This window comes from Molothrus aeneus, chromosome 7 (genome assembly GCF_037042795.1).
Source record: "Molothrus aeneus isolate 106 chromosome 7, BPBGC_Maene_1.0, whole genome shotgun sequence".
Taxonomy (NCBI): Eukaryota; Metazoa; Chordata; class Aves; order Passeriformes; family Icteridae; genus Molothrus; species Molothrus aeneus.
Genome location: NC_089652.1, coordinates 27,140,516 through 27,152,629, shown reverse-complemented (window position 1 = coordinate 27,152,629; position 12,114 = coordinate 27,140,516).

Here is a 12,114-nt window from a genome sequence, read left to right as displayed (position 1 = left end):
AGGGGCTGGGAGCACAGCCAGCATGCAGGGTGGGTGCCAGGGGTGCAGTGCTCAGGCCAGAGAGGATGAACAGCCTCCAGGGCTTTCCTGGAGCTCTTTGTACCTATGCAATGGTCTCTTCAGATTGCCTGGGCATTTTGGTGTAAAAATATGTCACTCTGACAATGTAAACAGTTGCTCTTATTGCATCAAGGTTGTACAGATGTGTGGCAAGTCCTGGCTTTGTTTTGATTGAAAAAATTTGTTTTAACATAGAATTTATTTCTAAAGAAATCATCAGATAAGAGCAAAACCAGCTGCTATATTCCTTTGCCTTTTGCACTATGTCCAGGAGATTAGAAACGCCTCCTGGATTTTTGTCAGGGTGTGGGAGAAGTAAAGAAGAAGGGCTGGCTTAAAAAAACTAAACAAGCCACACAACCACTTAAATATAATTTTTAATTTATGACTGGTGACCCACCGAGGCTTGCCATGAAAGTAAAACTTTCCAGCCAGGGGCTGTGGGTGCGAGGTCCATGTGGGTCTCAGGGAGGTGAGTGCCAAGTGTCAGAGGATGGGAACCTTCCGCCCTCCCCTGCACGTCACACGCCCGACCTTCACCTGCACCCTTGTACCATATACAGATGTGCAGTGACGTCATCTGCCTTGGCCACAGGGAGAAATCACAGCAGAAAACAATGGCCCTTTTGCGGGGAAGTTGGTATTTTTGGTTAACCCATGGCCTGGGGCACGGCACAGCCACGAGCGCGGTCACCGGCCTTCGGAGCTCTCTGGGACAGGCACACGGCACTGGGGGTGGGAGGTCAGCAGGCTGGAGAAGCACAAATGGCTGGGAGAGCCCTGGGCACACTGTGAGCTGCTTCCCCAGCTCAGAAACACTCTGTGGGCCCCCTCAGCTGGAGACAGTGAGTCTCCCTTCCAGCCCAGCCTTACAAGTAGGCACACTGCTTCCATCATAAATTACTGCTCTAGCAGTGGAAATTTGAACATGAGCAAGCAGAGTGGAGACACAGCAGCTGAGATGGTTAAACAATAGCCCTGCACACAGGAAACTCTCCCATAATGGTGGATTTAAGTTCCAAGGAGCTTTGGTACCTGACCATTGGGTTCATTCCCTCCACTCCCTGTTTTGTTTTTCATTCAGTTCCATGTTGTTCCTGTCTCTTAATAGGGCATCCTTCATTATCATTATCCCTAATAGTGGTTTATTGTATTAGTTACAGTTAATTTAAATGTTACCCAAGCATTGAAAACAGATTGCAGATGTTTTGAAACAGATGTTATTTTAATGTTAAACAAAATCATGAATATTTATGGGTCATTATTGCCTGGGTTGAATTAAGCTCTTAAATAGTAATGTATGGGCTTAATGTCTTTTGAAGGAAATGCTCCAAAAAAGGTGAGTGGAAAACCACTGTCATATAAAGATGTATAAATCATTTCTTCTGGCAACACTGTGTTTTTCCTCTATGAACAGACAGAATTAATTATTGTTATATTACTAAAACAGTACTGTTCTTGTTCTCTAGCTCAAGTTAACCTAAGAAAATTTTTTGAGCTCAGAAACACTTATAGAGCTCTCTATTCCATAGTGAAGGGGCCCACCTGCTCCCTGGAAGCAGCCCTAAAGTTGCAGGAATATTTTGAGGTGGAGTCATCAGTTTTTAAGGAAAATAAGGTGAAGATGATGCAAGCACTCAACTCACTTGGTGTCAGTCTTTCCTACAGAAACAAAGAGGGTTTGTTAGTGCCACATGCAGGCTGTCTCTGCTTGAGTCATATTTCTTTCTTTATGGAGATGGAGTTAGTCTTTAAGGCAGCAGCTCGAAATGGCCTTTCATTCATTACAAAGTTATTTAGTTACGGGTAGGTAACTCTGAATGACATTTTACATCTTGCACTTTATTAGTTGATCCTAGCTGCTAAATGACATGGAGAGATCAGCATATTATGGCAGGGGAATTCAGTTGTTTTGGCCAGTTTTAGATGGGATCCAACCCACTAGAGTTGAACATTTGCCTTTGAGATGATGAACTCAAGGGGTGTTGATGATGATTAACTCAAGAGGAAGGGGGGTGGGATAATACAGTGGAAATTTAAAAATAATAAGTCTGTAAACACAGGGATGATTTCCTCCTCCACATGCAACACTTCCACTGCCTCAGGATGAGTCATGTCCTATTTAGAAGAGGAATGGCCCAAGTATTTGTTTGTGAGCACTGAGTCTGGATGATGCTGGGGTAGGAATGATGCAGGCAAGGGGGCATGCAGCCACAACCCATCTCTGCTTGTGTCCACTGGGACTGTGTGCTCTAACCTGCACCATTGACTCTTTGTCCTTTTTTCTTCCCTTTTTCCGCTCCAAATTTATACTTTGGAGGAAAGCCTGAGTTCTCCTGAAGCTGGCAGAACTCCTTGTCTGCAGTCACAAAACCCCTGAGCAGATGGGCACAGGTTTTGGCTAAGCACAGTGGCAGTTGTTGAGCATTAAGGTCTGTAATCTCATCCAGGAGCATCTGAGCATCCCCTTCTCCCTTGGCCAAGGGGAGTGAGCATCTCCTGTGATGCTCAGGCTGGCATCCAGCACAAATATCCCACTGCTGCCACAGGGCAGGGGTTTGCCCCAGGGCCTCAGGACCTGTCTGGTCAGGAAGGGAAGCAGGAATGTACCAGCCTTGCAGCTTCCAGTGGGATGTAGGTATAGGAGAAGTGCTGAAGCACCTTGCATCTCACTATTGACCTGAGGGGAGGCAAAGAACAGATGTGATTGGAATCATCAGACTTTGTTTTGCTTTCTAGAAGTTGGTCAGACAAGTTTTCTATAGTGGTTTAATCTCTTGACTTAAAAGCCATACGGAGCAATCACATACATCCAACTGAAGAGGTGTTCCTTCCACAGCTTGGACTTGCAGTTCACTGCTCCCATGTCCTGAGTAAAGTCTGTATAGTACATTATATTCAGTAGACTGCCAGAAAGGGAGTTCATTTAGTTTGATGACAGATTAATACTGATTCACAAATTAATTTTGTCTCTTTGTATATCAAGGGTGTCCGCAACTTATTTAATTTGTAATAAATATAATTATAGAAATGAATGAGCTATCAAGATTTTTAAAGTATGATCCATCAATGTTGGCACAACTTGTAATCCTGGTCATTATAAATAAAATGGGTCTTTTGCAATATGGAATGCAATTTTCCCTGTAGTTTGTCTCATTATTTTCTGACATGTGGGTTAATATTAAATTACTATGCCTTAATTTTCAAATCAGGGCTCAATTTGTAAATAAGAGGTTAATAAATAACCTTTCCAGCTGGAGGCCTTATTGTGACTTCATTAAAATAAACTTTTAAATGAGATGAAGCCTTGATGGTACCCACATTGTCTCATCCAGTACATTGCAAAACAAAAAACCAATCTCCTGTGGCTGCCAAAAAAACCTACCCAAAGTCATTGTGCCTCCAATACATTCCAGTGGTCCTTTAAATGTCCCATATGACTGGGCTATACCCTGACTTGCTCCATCTTCTGCTTCCTACACATGGAGCACAGGCTGAGCTGTCCTTCAATGTGACCTTGAGCACACTGTGGGGGCTGCAGGTGGTTGGTGCCACACCTTGTGCTGTGCATCTTCGTGGTCCTTCTCATTTCTGTCACTAAGCTCAGACCTACCCCTGCTTCTTTGTCTGCTTTCTGCTGCATTTCATGGGAATAGGTTAGAATATAGATAGGACATTAGGAAAAATGTCTTCACTGAAAGTATTGTAAAGCATTGGAATAGGCATCCCCAGGGGAGTGGTGGAATCACCATCCCTGGAAGTGTTAAAAAAAATGTAGGTGTGATCTTTTGGGACATGGTTAGGGGATGGATTTGGTTGTGTTTTATGGTTGGACCTTAAGATCTTTGAGGTCTTTTCCAACCTCAATGATTCTGTGATTCTGTAATGCTCATGGTTGTGTCTCTCATTACAACTTCCAGTGAAAAAGAAAAGACTTTTCTCAACAGGTGCCACATTCTTCACAGGAATTTTGTGTTCTGAGCTGGATTCCTGCAGTTGGAGAGGTGGAAGGAAAGCTCTGCCTTCTCCATTGAAGGCACACACCTGTGACTAGCATTGTTTGGCCCTGGCCCTAAACTAAGCTGGTTTGTTCTTTTCCCATTGCTGATTGCAGCTTGGACAAAGGCTATTTTCTTTGTAAAGGGGGAGTTTCCCCTGAGAGAAAAGTAATATATGCAAGTTTATAAATTAAAAAAAAAAAAACACCCAAACACCCAACCCCAAGCCAGGAACTCCAAGATATTGTGGAAAAACTCAAAAAATCAGCTCACTCCTAAAGGAGGCAGCAGGTTGCTCTGTGAGACAGAGGCTGAGCTAGTTTTGCCCATGAGTGCTGTTGCTCTGTGAGAAATGGTAGGCTCAAAATTTGTTGTCTTAAGAAAAAGCAAATGACCAAAAAACCCAGGTCATTAGAGGACGTTTTTCCCCCTAATTTGAGTAGTTTTCATTTACTGTAATAGAGAACACTGAAGCATGTACACAACATCTAGTTTACAATTGCAATACCCCGATGGTTCTCCTGCTATTTTTATTCAAAAAATGTCTTTTTTTTTTCAGCAGTACTAAAGGCATTGGAAATATCTTAAAATAATAAACCTCATCCTGTCTATCATTGGATTTTATTCTGAAGGGAGAAAATACCCTTTTTGTTCACCAGTTGTGCTCACAAAAAGCAATTTCTGAATCTGTTGGAACATCTGTGGGCCAGTGCTCTGCTTGAAGGACTTTGTCAGCACTTAAATAAGGGCTGGGAAAGAGGTTTTACCTCAGCTAATCTAATTGTAACACAATACTGTATTTTGTGTGTTATCTGGAATAATTTTGAACACCACTAAAAATGTGGTTTTTCCTGTTAAAAGGAGGGATGATGCTAATCTAAAAGGCCCTCAGCCACTTACATTATTTTACACCTTTTTCTTTTGTCAGATCTCAATCCCAACTTCCTGCAAGTGAAACAACTCTGTAGAAAGATCAGGAGTGGAAAACAACTCCATGTGAGCTCCTTAGAGACTTTAACTTTTTCTGGTACTGATTCACCTGTGATTAAACCAGCCCATGTCTCTGCATAATAAATCTTCCTTTTTTTAAAAAACCCATAAATGACAGTTAAAACATTATTGAAGAAATGTGCAGATAGTAGTTTAGTTGAAAATCTTTTTGATGTTGCTTTTTTTCAAGACTACTTAAGAAGTCATGTCTCAGCCCAATGCTCTTGTAAATTCAAGGTTTAGATTTGAGGGTTTTAGGATAAATGTGTTGATGTATTATTAGTAGATGTTAAATTTTGGGAAAGCATTTGAATGGGTTCAGGTTTTAAATTTCCCTCATAATTTGGGCAAATACAGACCATTTTTTGGAAGTGTTCAATGACCACAAATCTGTCTCTCATCTCTAAGAAAAGGTTCTCAAACACATTGGTGTCATTGGTGCTTTCAACACATAGACCACTGCTGATTTGTTCAAAATGCTCCCACTTATTTCCAGTTAATGATGGAAATGCTGGGATCTATTTTCTTTTTTCCAATTAAGTAGAAACCTTCACCTGGCTCAGCCCCAGTTTCTATTCCCTGAAAACATCCTTCACATTCTCTGACAAATCTCCTGACATTGCTAAGACAAGCTATCATTTCCTGAGAGGTCCTCAAGCGAGGTGAGACCTGTTTGGTTCCTGGATGGCTGCTAGCAGGGCAGATTCACTGGCCTGCAGGATGTGATTAGGATCACCACGAGGAGCACTCCCCACAGCTGGTGCTGCTGCTGCTACAGGGAGTTCAGCCTTTTGGGCTGCAGAGCAAAGCCCATTTTCTCACCCCTCCCTCAGATCTCCCAGATACACAGCCCTCCTTCAGTGTGCCTGGAGTGATGTTTAATCCTCTGTGCATTTCATCGAATTTCACTTATCGTCATTATTGATGAGTGACACAGAGGTTAAATGATTCGCATCAAGACATTTTGCTCAAAAAAAAAAAAAAAAGAAAAAAAAGAAGAAAAAAGAATACATCAGTTTTGAGTCCGTGGAGACACTTTGCTCAGATGCCAATCAGATGGGTAAGTGCAGCAGGCAGGTGCCTTCTCAGGAGGCTGCTTTGCCAGCTGGGAAGGGGCCCAGTGAAGCCACCTGGAGATTCCCAGGTTGGTGCTGTACAGCAACAGTGGCAGAAAGGCAGAAGCACGTTTGTTTCTTGCAGCTTGGCTGAGCCGCAGAGCCTGGGAGTTCCTTTGCTCTGAGCTCTCAGCCAAGGGCAGGATGCTGGTGCTGCCAAAGGGTGGGGCAGCCCACCTACAGACTCCAGGCCTGGGGCTGCAGTGCCTTTCCAAACCTGCTGCAAATCCTTCCCAGCTGCGTTCCTCGGCTTCTGTCCCTGCCACGGCCATTCCCATGGAGCAGCAGGTGGCTGAGGCTCTCTGGTCACAGCACCTTCCCAGGCCATGGCTGCTTGCTCAGCTGGTCAAAAGAGTAGTGGGCAAAAAAGGTAACAAAGCTAAAAGTGGTGCCTTTGTTCCAGAAGTCCTTTATGTGAAGCTTTACAGACCGAAATTCTTCAAAAACAGATCTCTCTTACACCCTCATAAGCATCACTTCTTTGTTTTGTTTTTGTCACAGCCAGTTACACCTCATGGCCCATGGAATTTTCCAAGTGGAAGACACACTGGGGGACACAAAGCCATGAAGAAAATTAGCTCAGCTTTGCCCAGAGTTTTGCTTCCTTCCCTGCTGCTGTCCTCATTTCATTTGATCTATTTTAACCAATACCACCACTCTGGAACACAGATCTTGGTGCTTTGGCCAACATCCAGCTGTGAAATGTGTGCTCTTCTTCTGCATGATTCACTCCACAGGTGTAAGGAAAGCTGTTCCTCATAGTCCTGAGTCAAAAAATGTCTGTCAAAGCCTGGCAGAGAAGATGTTTGTATGGGCAGAGCACTCCGGGGTCCTTCCCAAAGAGGAACAGAAAAGGGATAGTGGCAGGGGAGAGAGGGGACATTTGTGAAGGTTGTCTTCATCTGTACTCTTTCTGTACAGTGAATGGAGAAAAGGAAAGAGAGAGTCCTTTAGAAGACATTCAGAGCATCAGACCAAGCTTCTACTTCAAAGTGCTTCCTTAAACATCTTTCTTCTATGAAGACTATCCTGGGCTGCACTGAATAAGAGTTAAGGCTGGGCAGAGGAATGTAGATCACATATTTTTGTAGTCCTCTTCCCTGTTTTTTGGTGCAGAAGCTGCCTTTTGTGGTGTTTTGCTACACCTTTTGCTACCTGCTGATACCCACCCTACACATGATGGTAAAGGTGGGATGGTAAAACAGCCTCTGACAGGCAAAGGTATCAGCCATAGAGTTTGCTCTTTGGTAAGCCATCAACACTTGGAGAGATGTTTCCAGCAAGTGCACTGTATTGTGTGCAGCAGCTCTTCCAAAGGTGACAGCAGGCATGCCACCATGCCCTCTACATATCTGCCTGACAGGTCAGTGTGGGGAAAATGGAAATAAGGGAGGCAAAGGGACCCATGTTATGAATCAGAAGTGCTGGTGCAGTTGGAGGAAGCTGCAGTAGTCACAAACCCTCAGCATACGTGAAAACATTGCATTGTTCTTCTTTTTTTTTTTTACGCCGAACATATTTAATATGGCCATTTCAAGTTTTACATGAAGCATAAATCAAAGAGAAATAAGTGTACTGGGCACAACACGGGTTGTTTTGTAGCTTCTAAATTTCTTAAGTGTTAGGTCATTTTACTTACAAGTTAAATGGCTGTCTGCAAGAGGCCTTGGTTGGTCATAAATTGTCCTTCCAATAATATAAAACACACCATTTGTTTACCACACGTATGCGCTTCCAAGCAGATCCAACAGCTCGTAAAGAACAAGAGCCCCTATGTCATCCCTACAGAGACCACTGCAATAAAGAGCTGTGGGAATGACTCTGTACTCTGTAAGTGCAATCAGATCCAGCAACAGTAGCTTTTATGGGCTTTTTTCTCCCCTCCAGGAAAACCTGAGATATTAGTGCAATATTAAAGAGCTGTGATGGTTTTACCCAGAGTGGGATCTTACTCTTCCTGTGCTCCCACTGGTTTTGGAAGTGGAGTGAGGTTAACACTCACCAAAGAAGATCAGAATCAGACCTGTTAGGATGGTTTGTTTTCATAAGGGATATGATTGATTAAAAAGAAGGTTAATTGAATATTATGCAGCTGCCACAGTAGTATAAACTCCAAGCTCTGGCTTATAAACAACATTTGCTGCAGAAGGGTTATTACCTGCTTACAATTGGAGCAGTAAGCCTTTCGTTCCTTGTTTATTCCAGGATGGTAAAGCAGTAAAAATGCACATGCTGGTACATGACCTCAGGTGGGCTCCTAGGAAATCTTAGCCCAGTTTAAGTAATAAATATGTTCTCACACTGGCAGAGGTGTGCCCTGATTGAACTCTGAAGAGACACACCAGCTAAAAGCATCATTTGATCTAGATTAGAAACCTACTTTAAGTGTTTGAAGTAGAAAAGCAGTAGGAGCTGATCTGAGTCTCCAAAAGCTTTTGTCAAGAGAAAAGATCTGAACAATTTCCTTTTAATGAAATGTCTGCATTTTTATTGTGATTTCTGTAGTTCTTGGACAGTACTGAGGGGTGTGATATTTATTCAATAAGTAACAGGCTAACAGGATCACTAACATCTCCACTGACTCAGCCTCAGATCATGCTGAGGATGACCAGATTGGTGTAAGAGATCCACAGGAGTATGGGATTCACCTTGCCCCACTGGAGAAGGCATCTAAGCTGCCTACTTGGGGGTCTCTCTGTAATAAATGGGGAGAGTGACGCATGTCTTTCAGAGGAAAACTCCACTCCATTCCATGTGTCTAAGACAGGAAAGATTAATTTCACAAGAGGGATGTGCTAATCTCTTGCCATGGACTTTGAAGGAACCTGGAAGGTTCAAATAGGGATCCTGAAGACAGGGTGAGGGTTTGTCCCATATGTACCTGATTCTACATACTGATTCTGCCAATCAGCTCAGGAGGGATCCTACAGAGAGGAAGAGGAGTCCATCCCCTGCAGTTGCTTCTGCATGAAACTGCTGGTTCATGTGCAGCAAGTGTAATTCAGTGATTCACTGGCCAGCTGCTTTGCTCAGCAGTTTTCATTCCAAACTCATTGCTGAGCCCACGAGGATCACCTGTGAGCCTCCTCACCCTCCCTCAAGGCTCTAACCCTGTGCACACCAACCCACCTCTACAAAAACAAGTGGAAAGTCAGTCTCTTGAGTAGCTGAGCTAACTCTTGCTGCAGCCAAATTAAATCTTTCTCATCAAGGAGCTGGATGAGACACTAACTAGTCACAGCTGATGTATCTATCAGTTGCTCACCCAATAATTGCTTCCCATCACATACATAATGCACAGATTAATTTCTCCTTTCTCCAAACCCAATATTCAATTTGCCATTGTCATGGCCCATCGCAGCTCTGCTAATCTGTCCTATTTCTGTCTCCTTTTGGACAATGACCAAGTCAGTCAACAAGCCATTTTTATCATAAATCTTCTGGTTGACAAATTTGCCCAGTCCTTGCTCTGATCTCCTCTCCTGTACAATCCCTGCTGCACTGCCACTGTCCTTCAAATCACCTCTGCCAAGAGGCAGTGAAAGACACCTGGGCAGCAGAACTGTGCTTGCAGCACACACTGGCCTTGCTGCCTCTCTTTCTGCCACCTCCATCTCACTCTTAAGTGGAAGTTCTTCAAGGCAAGACCATTCCACATCTGTGCTGTATCACATACATGCCCTACCAGCTCCTCACCAACTCTTCCTAAGCACCACCAGAGTCCAACTAACAGTGTTGGTGTGCTAACAACAGACCAAGACCAGCCACCATTTGTTAATAAAAAGAAATAACAACAGACACAATGAATTATGAAAAAAAAATTACTTTTTAATGTACAAAAGGTTTATATACAGGTTCAGCATGTTACCTCCATTCTTATGATGTAGAAAACAGCTAAAAATGTTCTTAGGATATAAATTTGACAGAACAATTCACCTACAGTACTTTTAGTAATGATGTCTTCTATACATAATATATACAGTGCTGGAAAGATTATTATAATACTTTTTCAGTAAATGAAGGAAGACCACCACTGGAAAGTCCAAAAAAATCTCAAGTCATTGGAGATTTGGTTTTGCTTCTGTATTTGAACGTTTGCTAATGAGATATCTGTGAGGAGGGACTCAGGAGCCACTGCTGCCCTATGCAGCTGTTAAAAAAGTCATTAGCAATCAAAGGACACATGAAAGCCTGGTCCATCTCAGCATAAGGGGTGCCCAGTTGTACTCCAAGCGTCCAGGACAACATACAATGTCCTAAAAACATGTACTGCCCTCTTTTCATAAATGCGAAGGCAAGAGCAAGGTCAGTAACTGCAGGAGAATATATACAGCAGACTATAAAACAATCCCTTTAAACACAACTTTCACAGGAGACACAAATAAACAGCCAGGCACCTTGCTTTGCTCCCCTGTCCTCATGCACCCTGGACATCAGCAGGAATCATGGAGGGGTGAAGGGCAGGGCTGAGAGCACCCTGTGTGCACCCTCTGCCTTTGGGATGAGGATGATGAGACTGCAGGATGCTGAGCAGCACCTCCCTGCACCAGCCATACCCAGGGATACCTGACAGCAAAGCTGTCCTGATCCACCACTGCCAAGCACAGCTCCTGCTACCTGATATCACAGAGTTTGCCTGGAGGTAGCACGTGGCATTTTCATGTCAGCCCCTGGTGATACTGGGAAGAGTGATCCTGTCATCAGTTTGTGCAAAAGGAAAGCAAAGACACCAGAAAACACCTTTATAGAGCTGTCCTGGTCCTGTGCAGGGGACAGAGTAGGTGCAAATGAGAACATGACACTGATATGACAGGGAGATGGCAAGGAAAGAGTGAAGTTCTACAGATGCTTATTCAGTCCAGCTGTAAAAACCTGGGGGGGATGTCACACTTGTTCCCTGCCCTTCAACATATGGGGTACAAAGTATTTGAGGCTATGAGAGCAGGATGAGAGAAGTTGTCCTTGTCCAACGCAGTCTGAAGTTAAGCAAGGCCTCCTCCCAAGTACATGCACCCCACTGCTTCTACCCTTTTGTCTAATGACAGCAAAAATAAATAATACAACAAAGATCAACTTACTGGCAGGTGGGACTGTCCTGGAAACAGCTGATCACTATTTTATGAGCAGTTATATTCTGGTGGACAATTTGACTTCAGGAGGCCCTGCTCCTCCCATCTCTTCCCCAATGATGGTTCCAAGAGATTCTCACTGACCAAGCTACTATTCTGACCCAAATTCCTGTTTTGAGACTATACACATGTTTAGTGCTGCAGGTGCAGTCTGCTGGTGCAGGTGCTGCAGGCTGCAGGTGCAGTCTGCTACTCAAATGAACAACTCAGGTTGACCCTGGTATATTTTTTGGATACAGCAGTTTTTTCATGCTGTGGGACATGTTAAGCTAACACTGGGTGCATGCCAATGAGCCTGCTTGTGGGGCAGGGCATTTTGGCTTATGCTTGGCCTCATATCAGTGCAGCAAGGCACCTGTTGTGCACATGAAGCCCAGACAGAACCCTGCACTGAGCACATCACACAGATGAGCCCTGGCAGATTAACCTGCTCCCCCAGAGCTGCCACAGTGCACACTGGGCTGGAACGAAAGTAAAAGTCTCTCCATCACCATCACTTGTTTATGTGAGCACCTCAGCATGGAAAACCCACCAGAGAGCAAAGCTGCTGCAAAGCTGCACAGGGATCCAGTAATGTGTGCTCCAGCACTCTGACATTAAAGATGCATGTGGGGCACTGGCAGAAAGTCACTGTGTTCAGAAGGTGCAAAGTTATGCATGTGTGTCAGTCTGCATGCCAGAGCCTTCCTGCCACGGGGGATTATTTCCCAGTGATTGCTGTTCCCAGACCTCTGCTCCACTATGCACATGATATAAACCACGTTGTAAACACATCTGATCAAAGTGTGCATTCACCTTTTATGTGTCTCATCAATGTGTCTT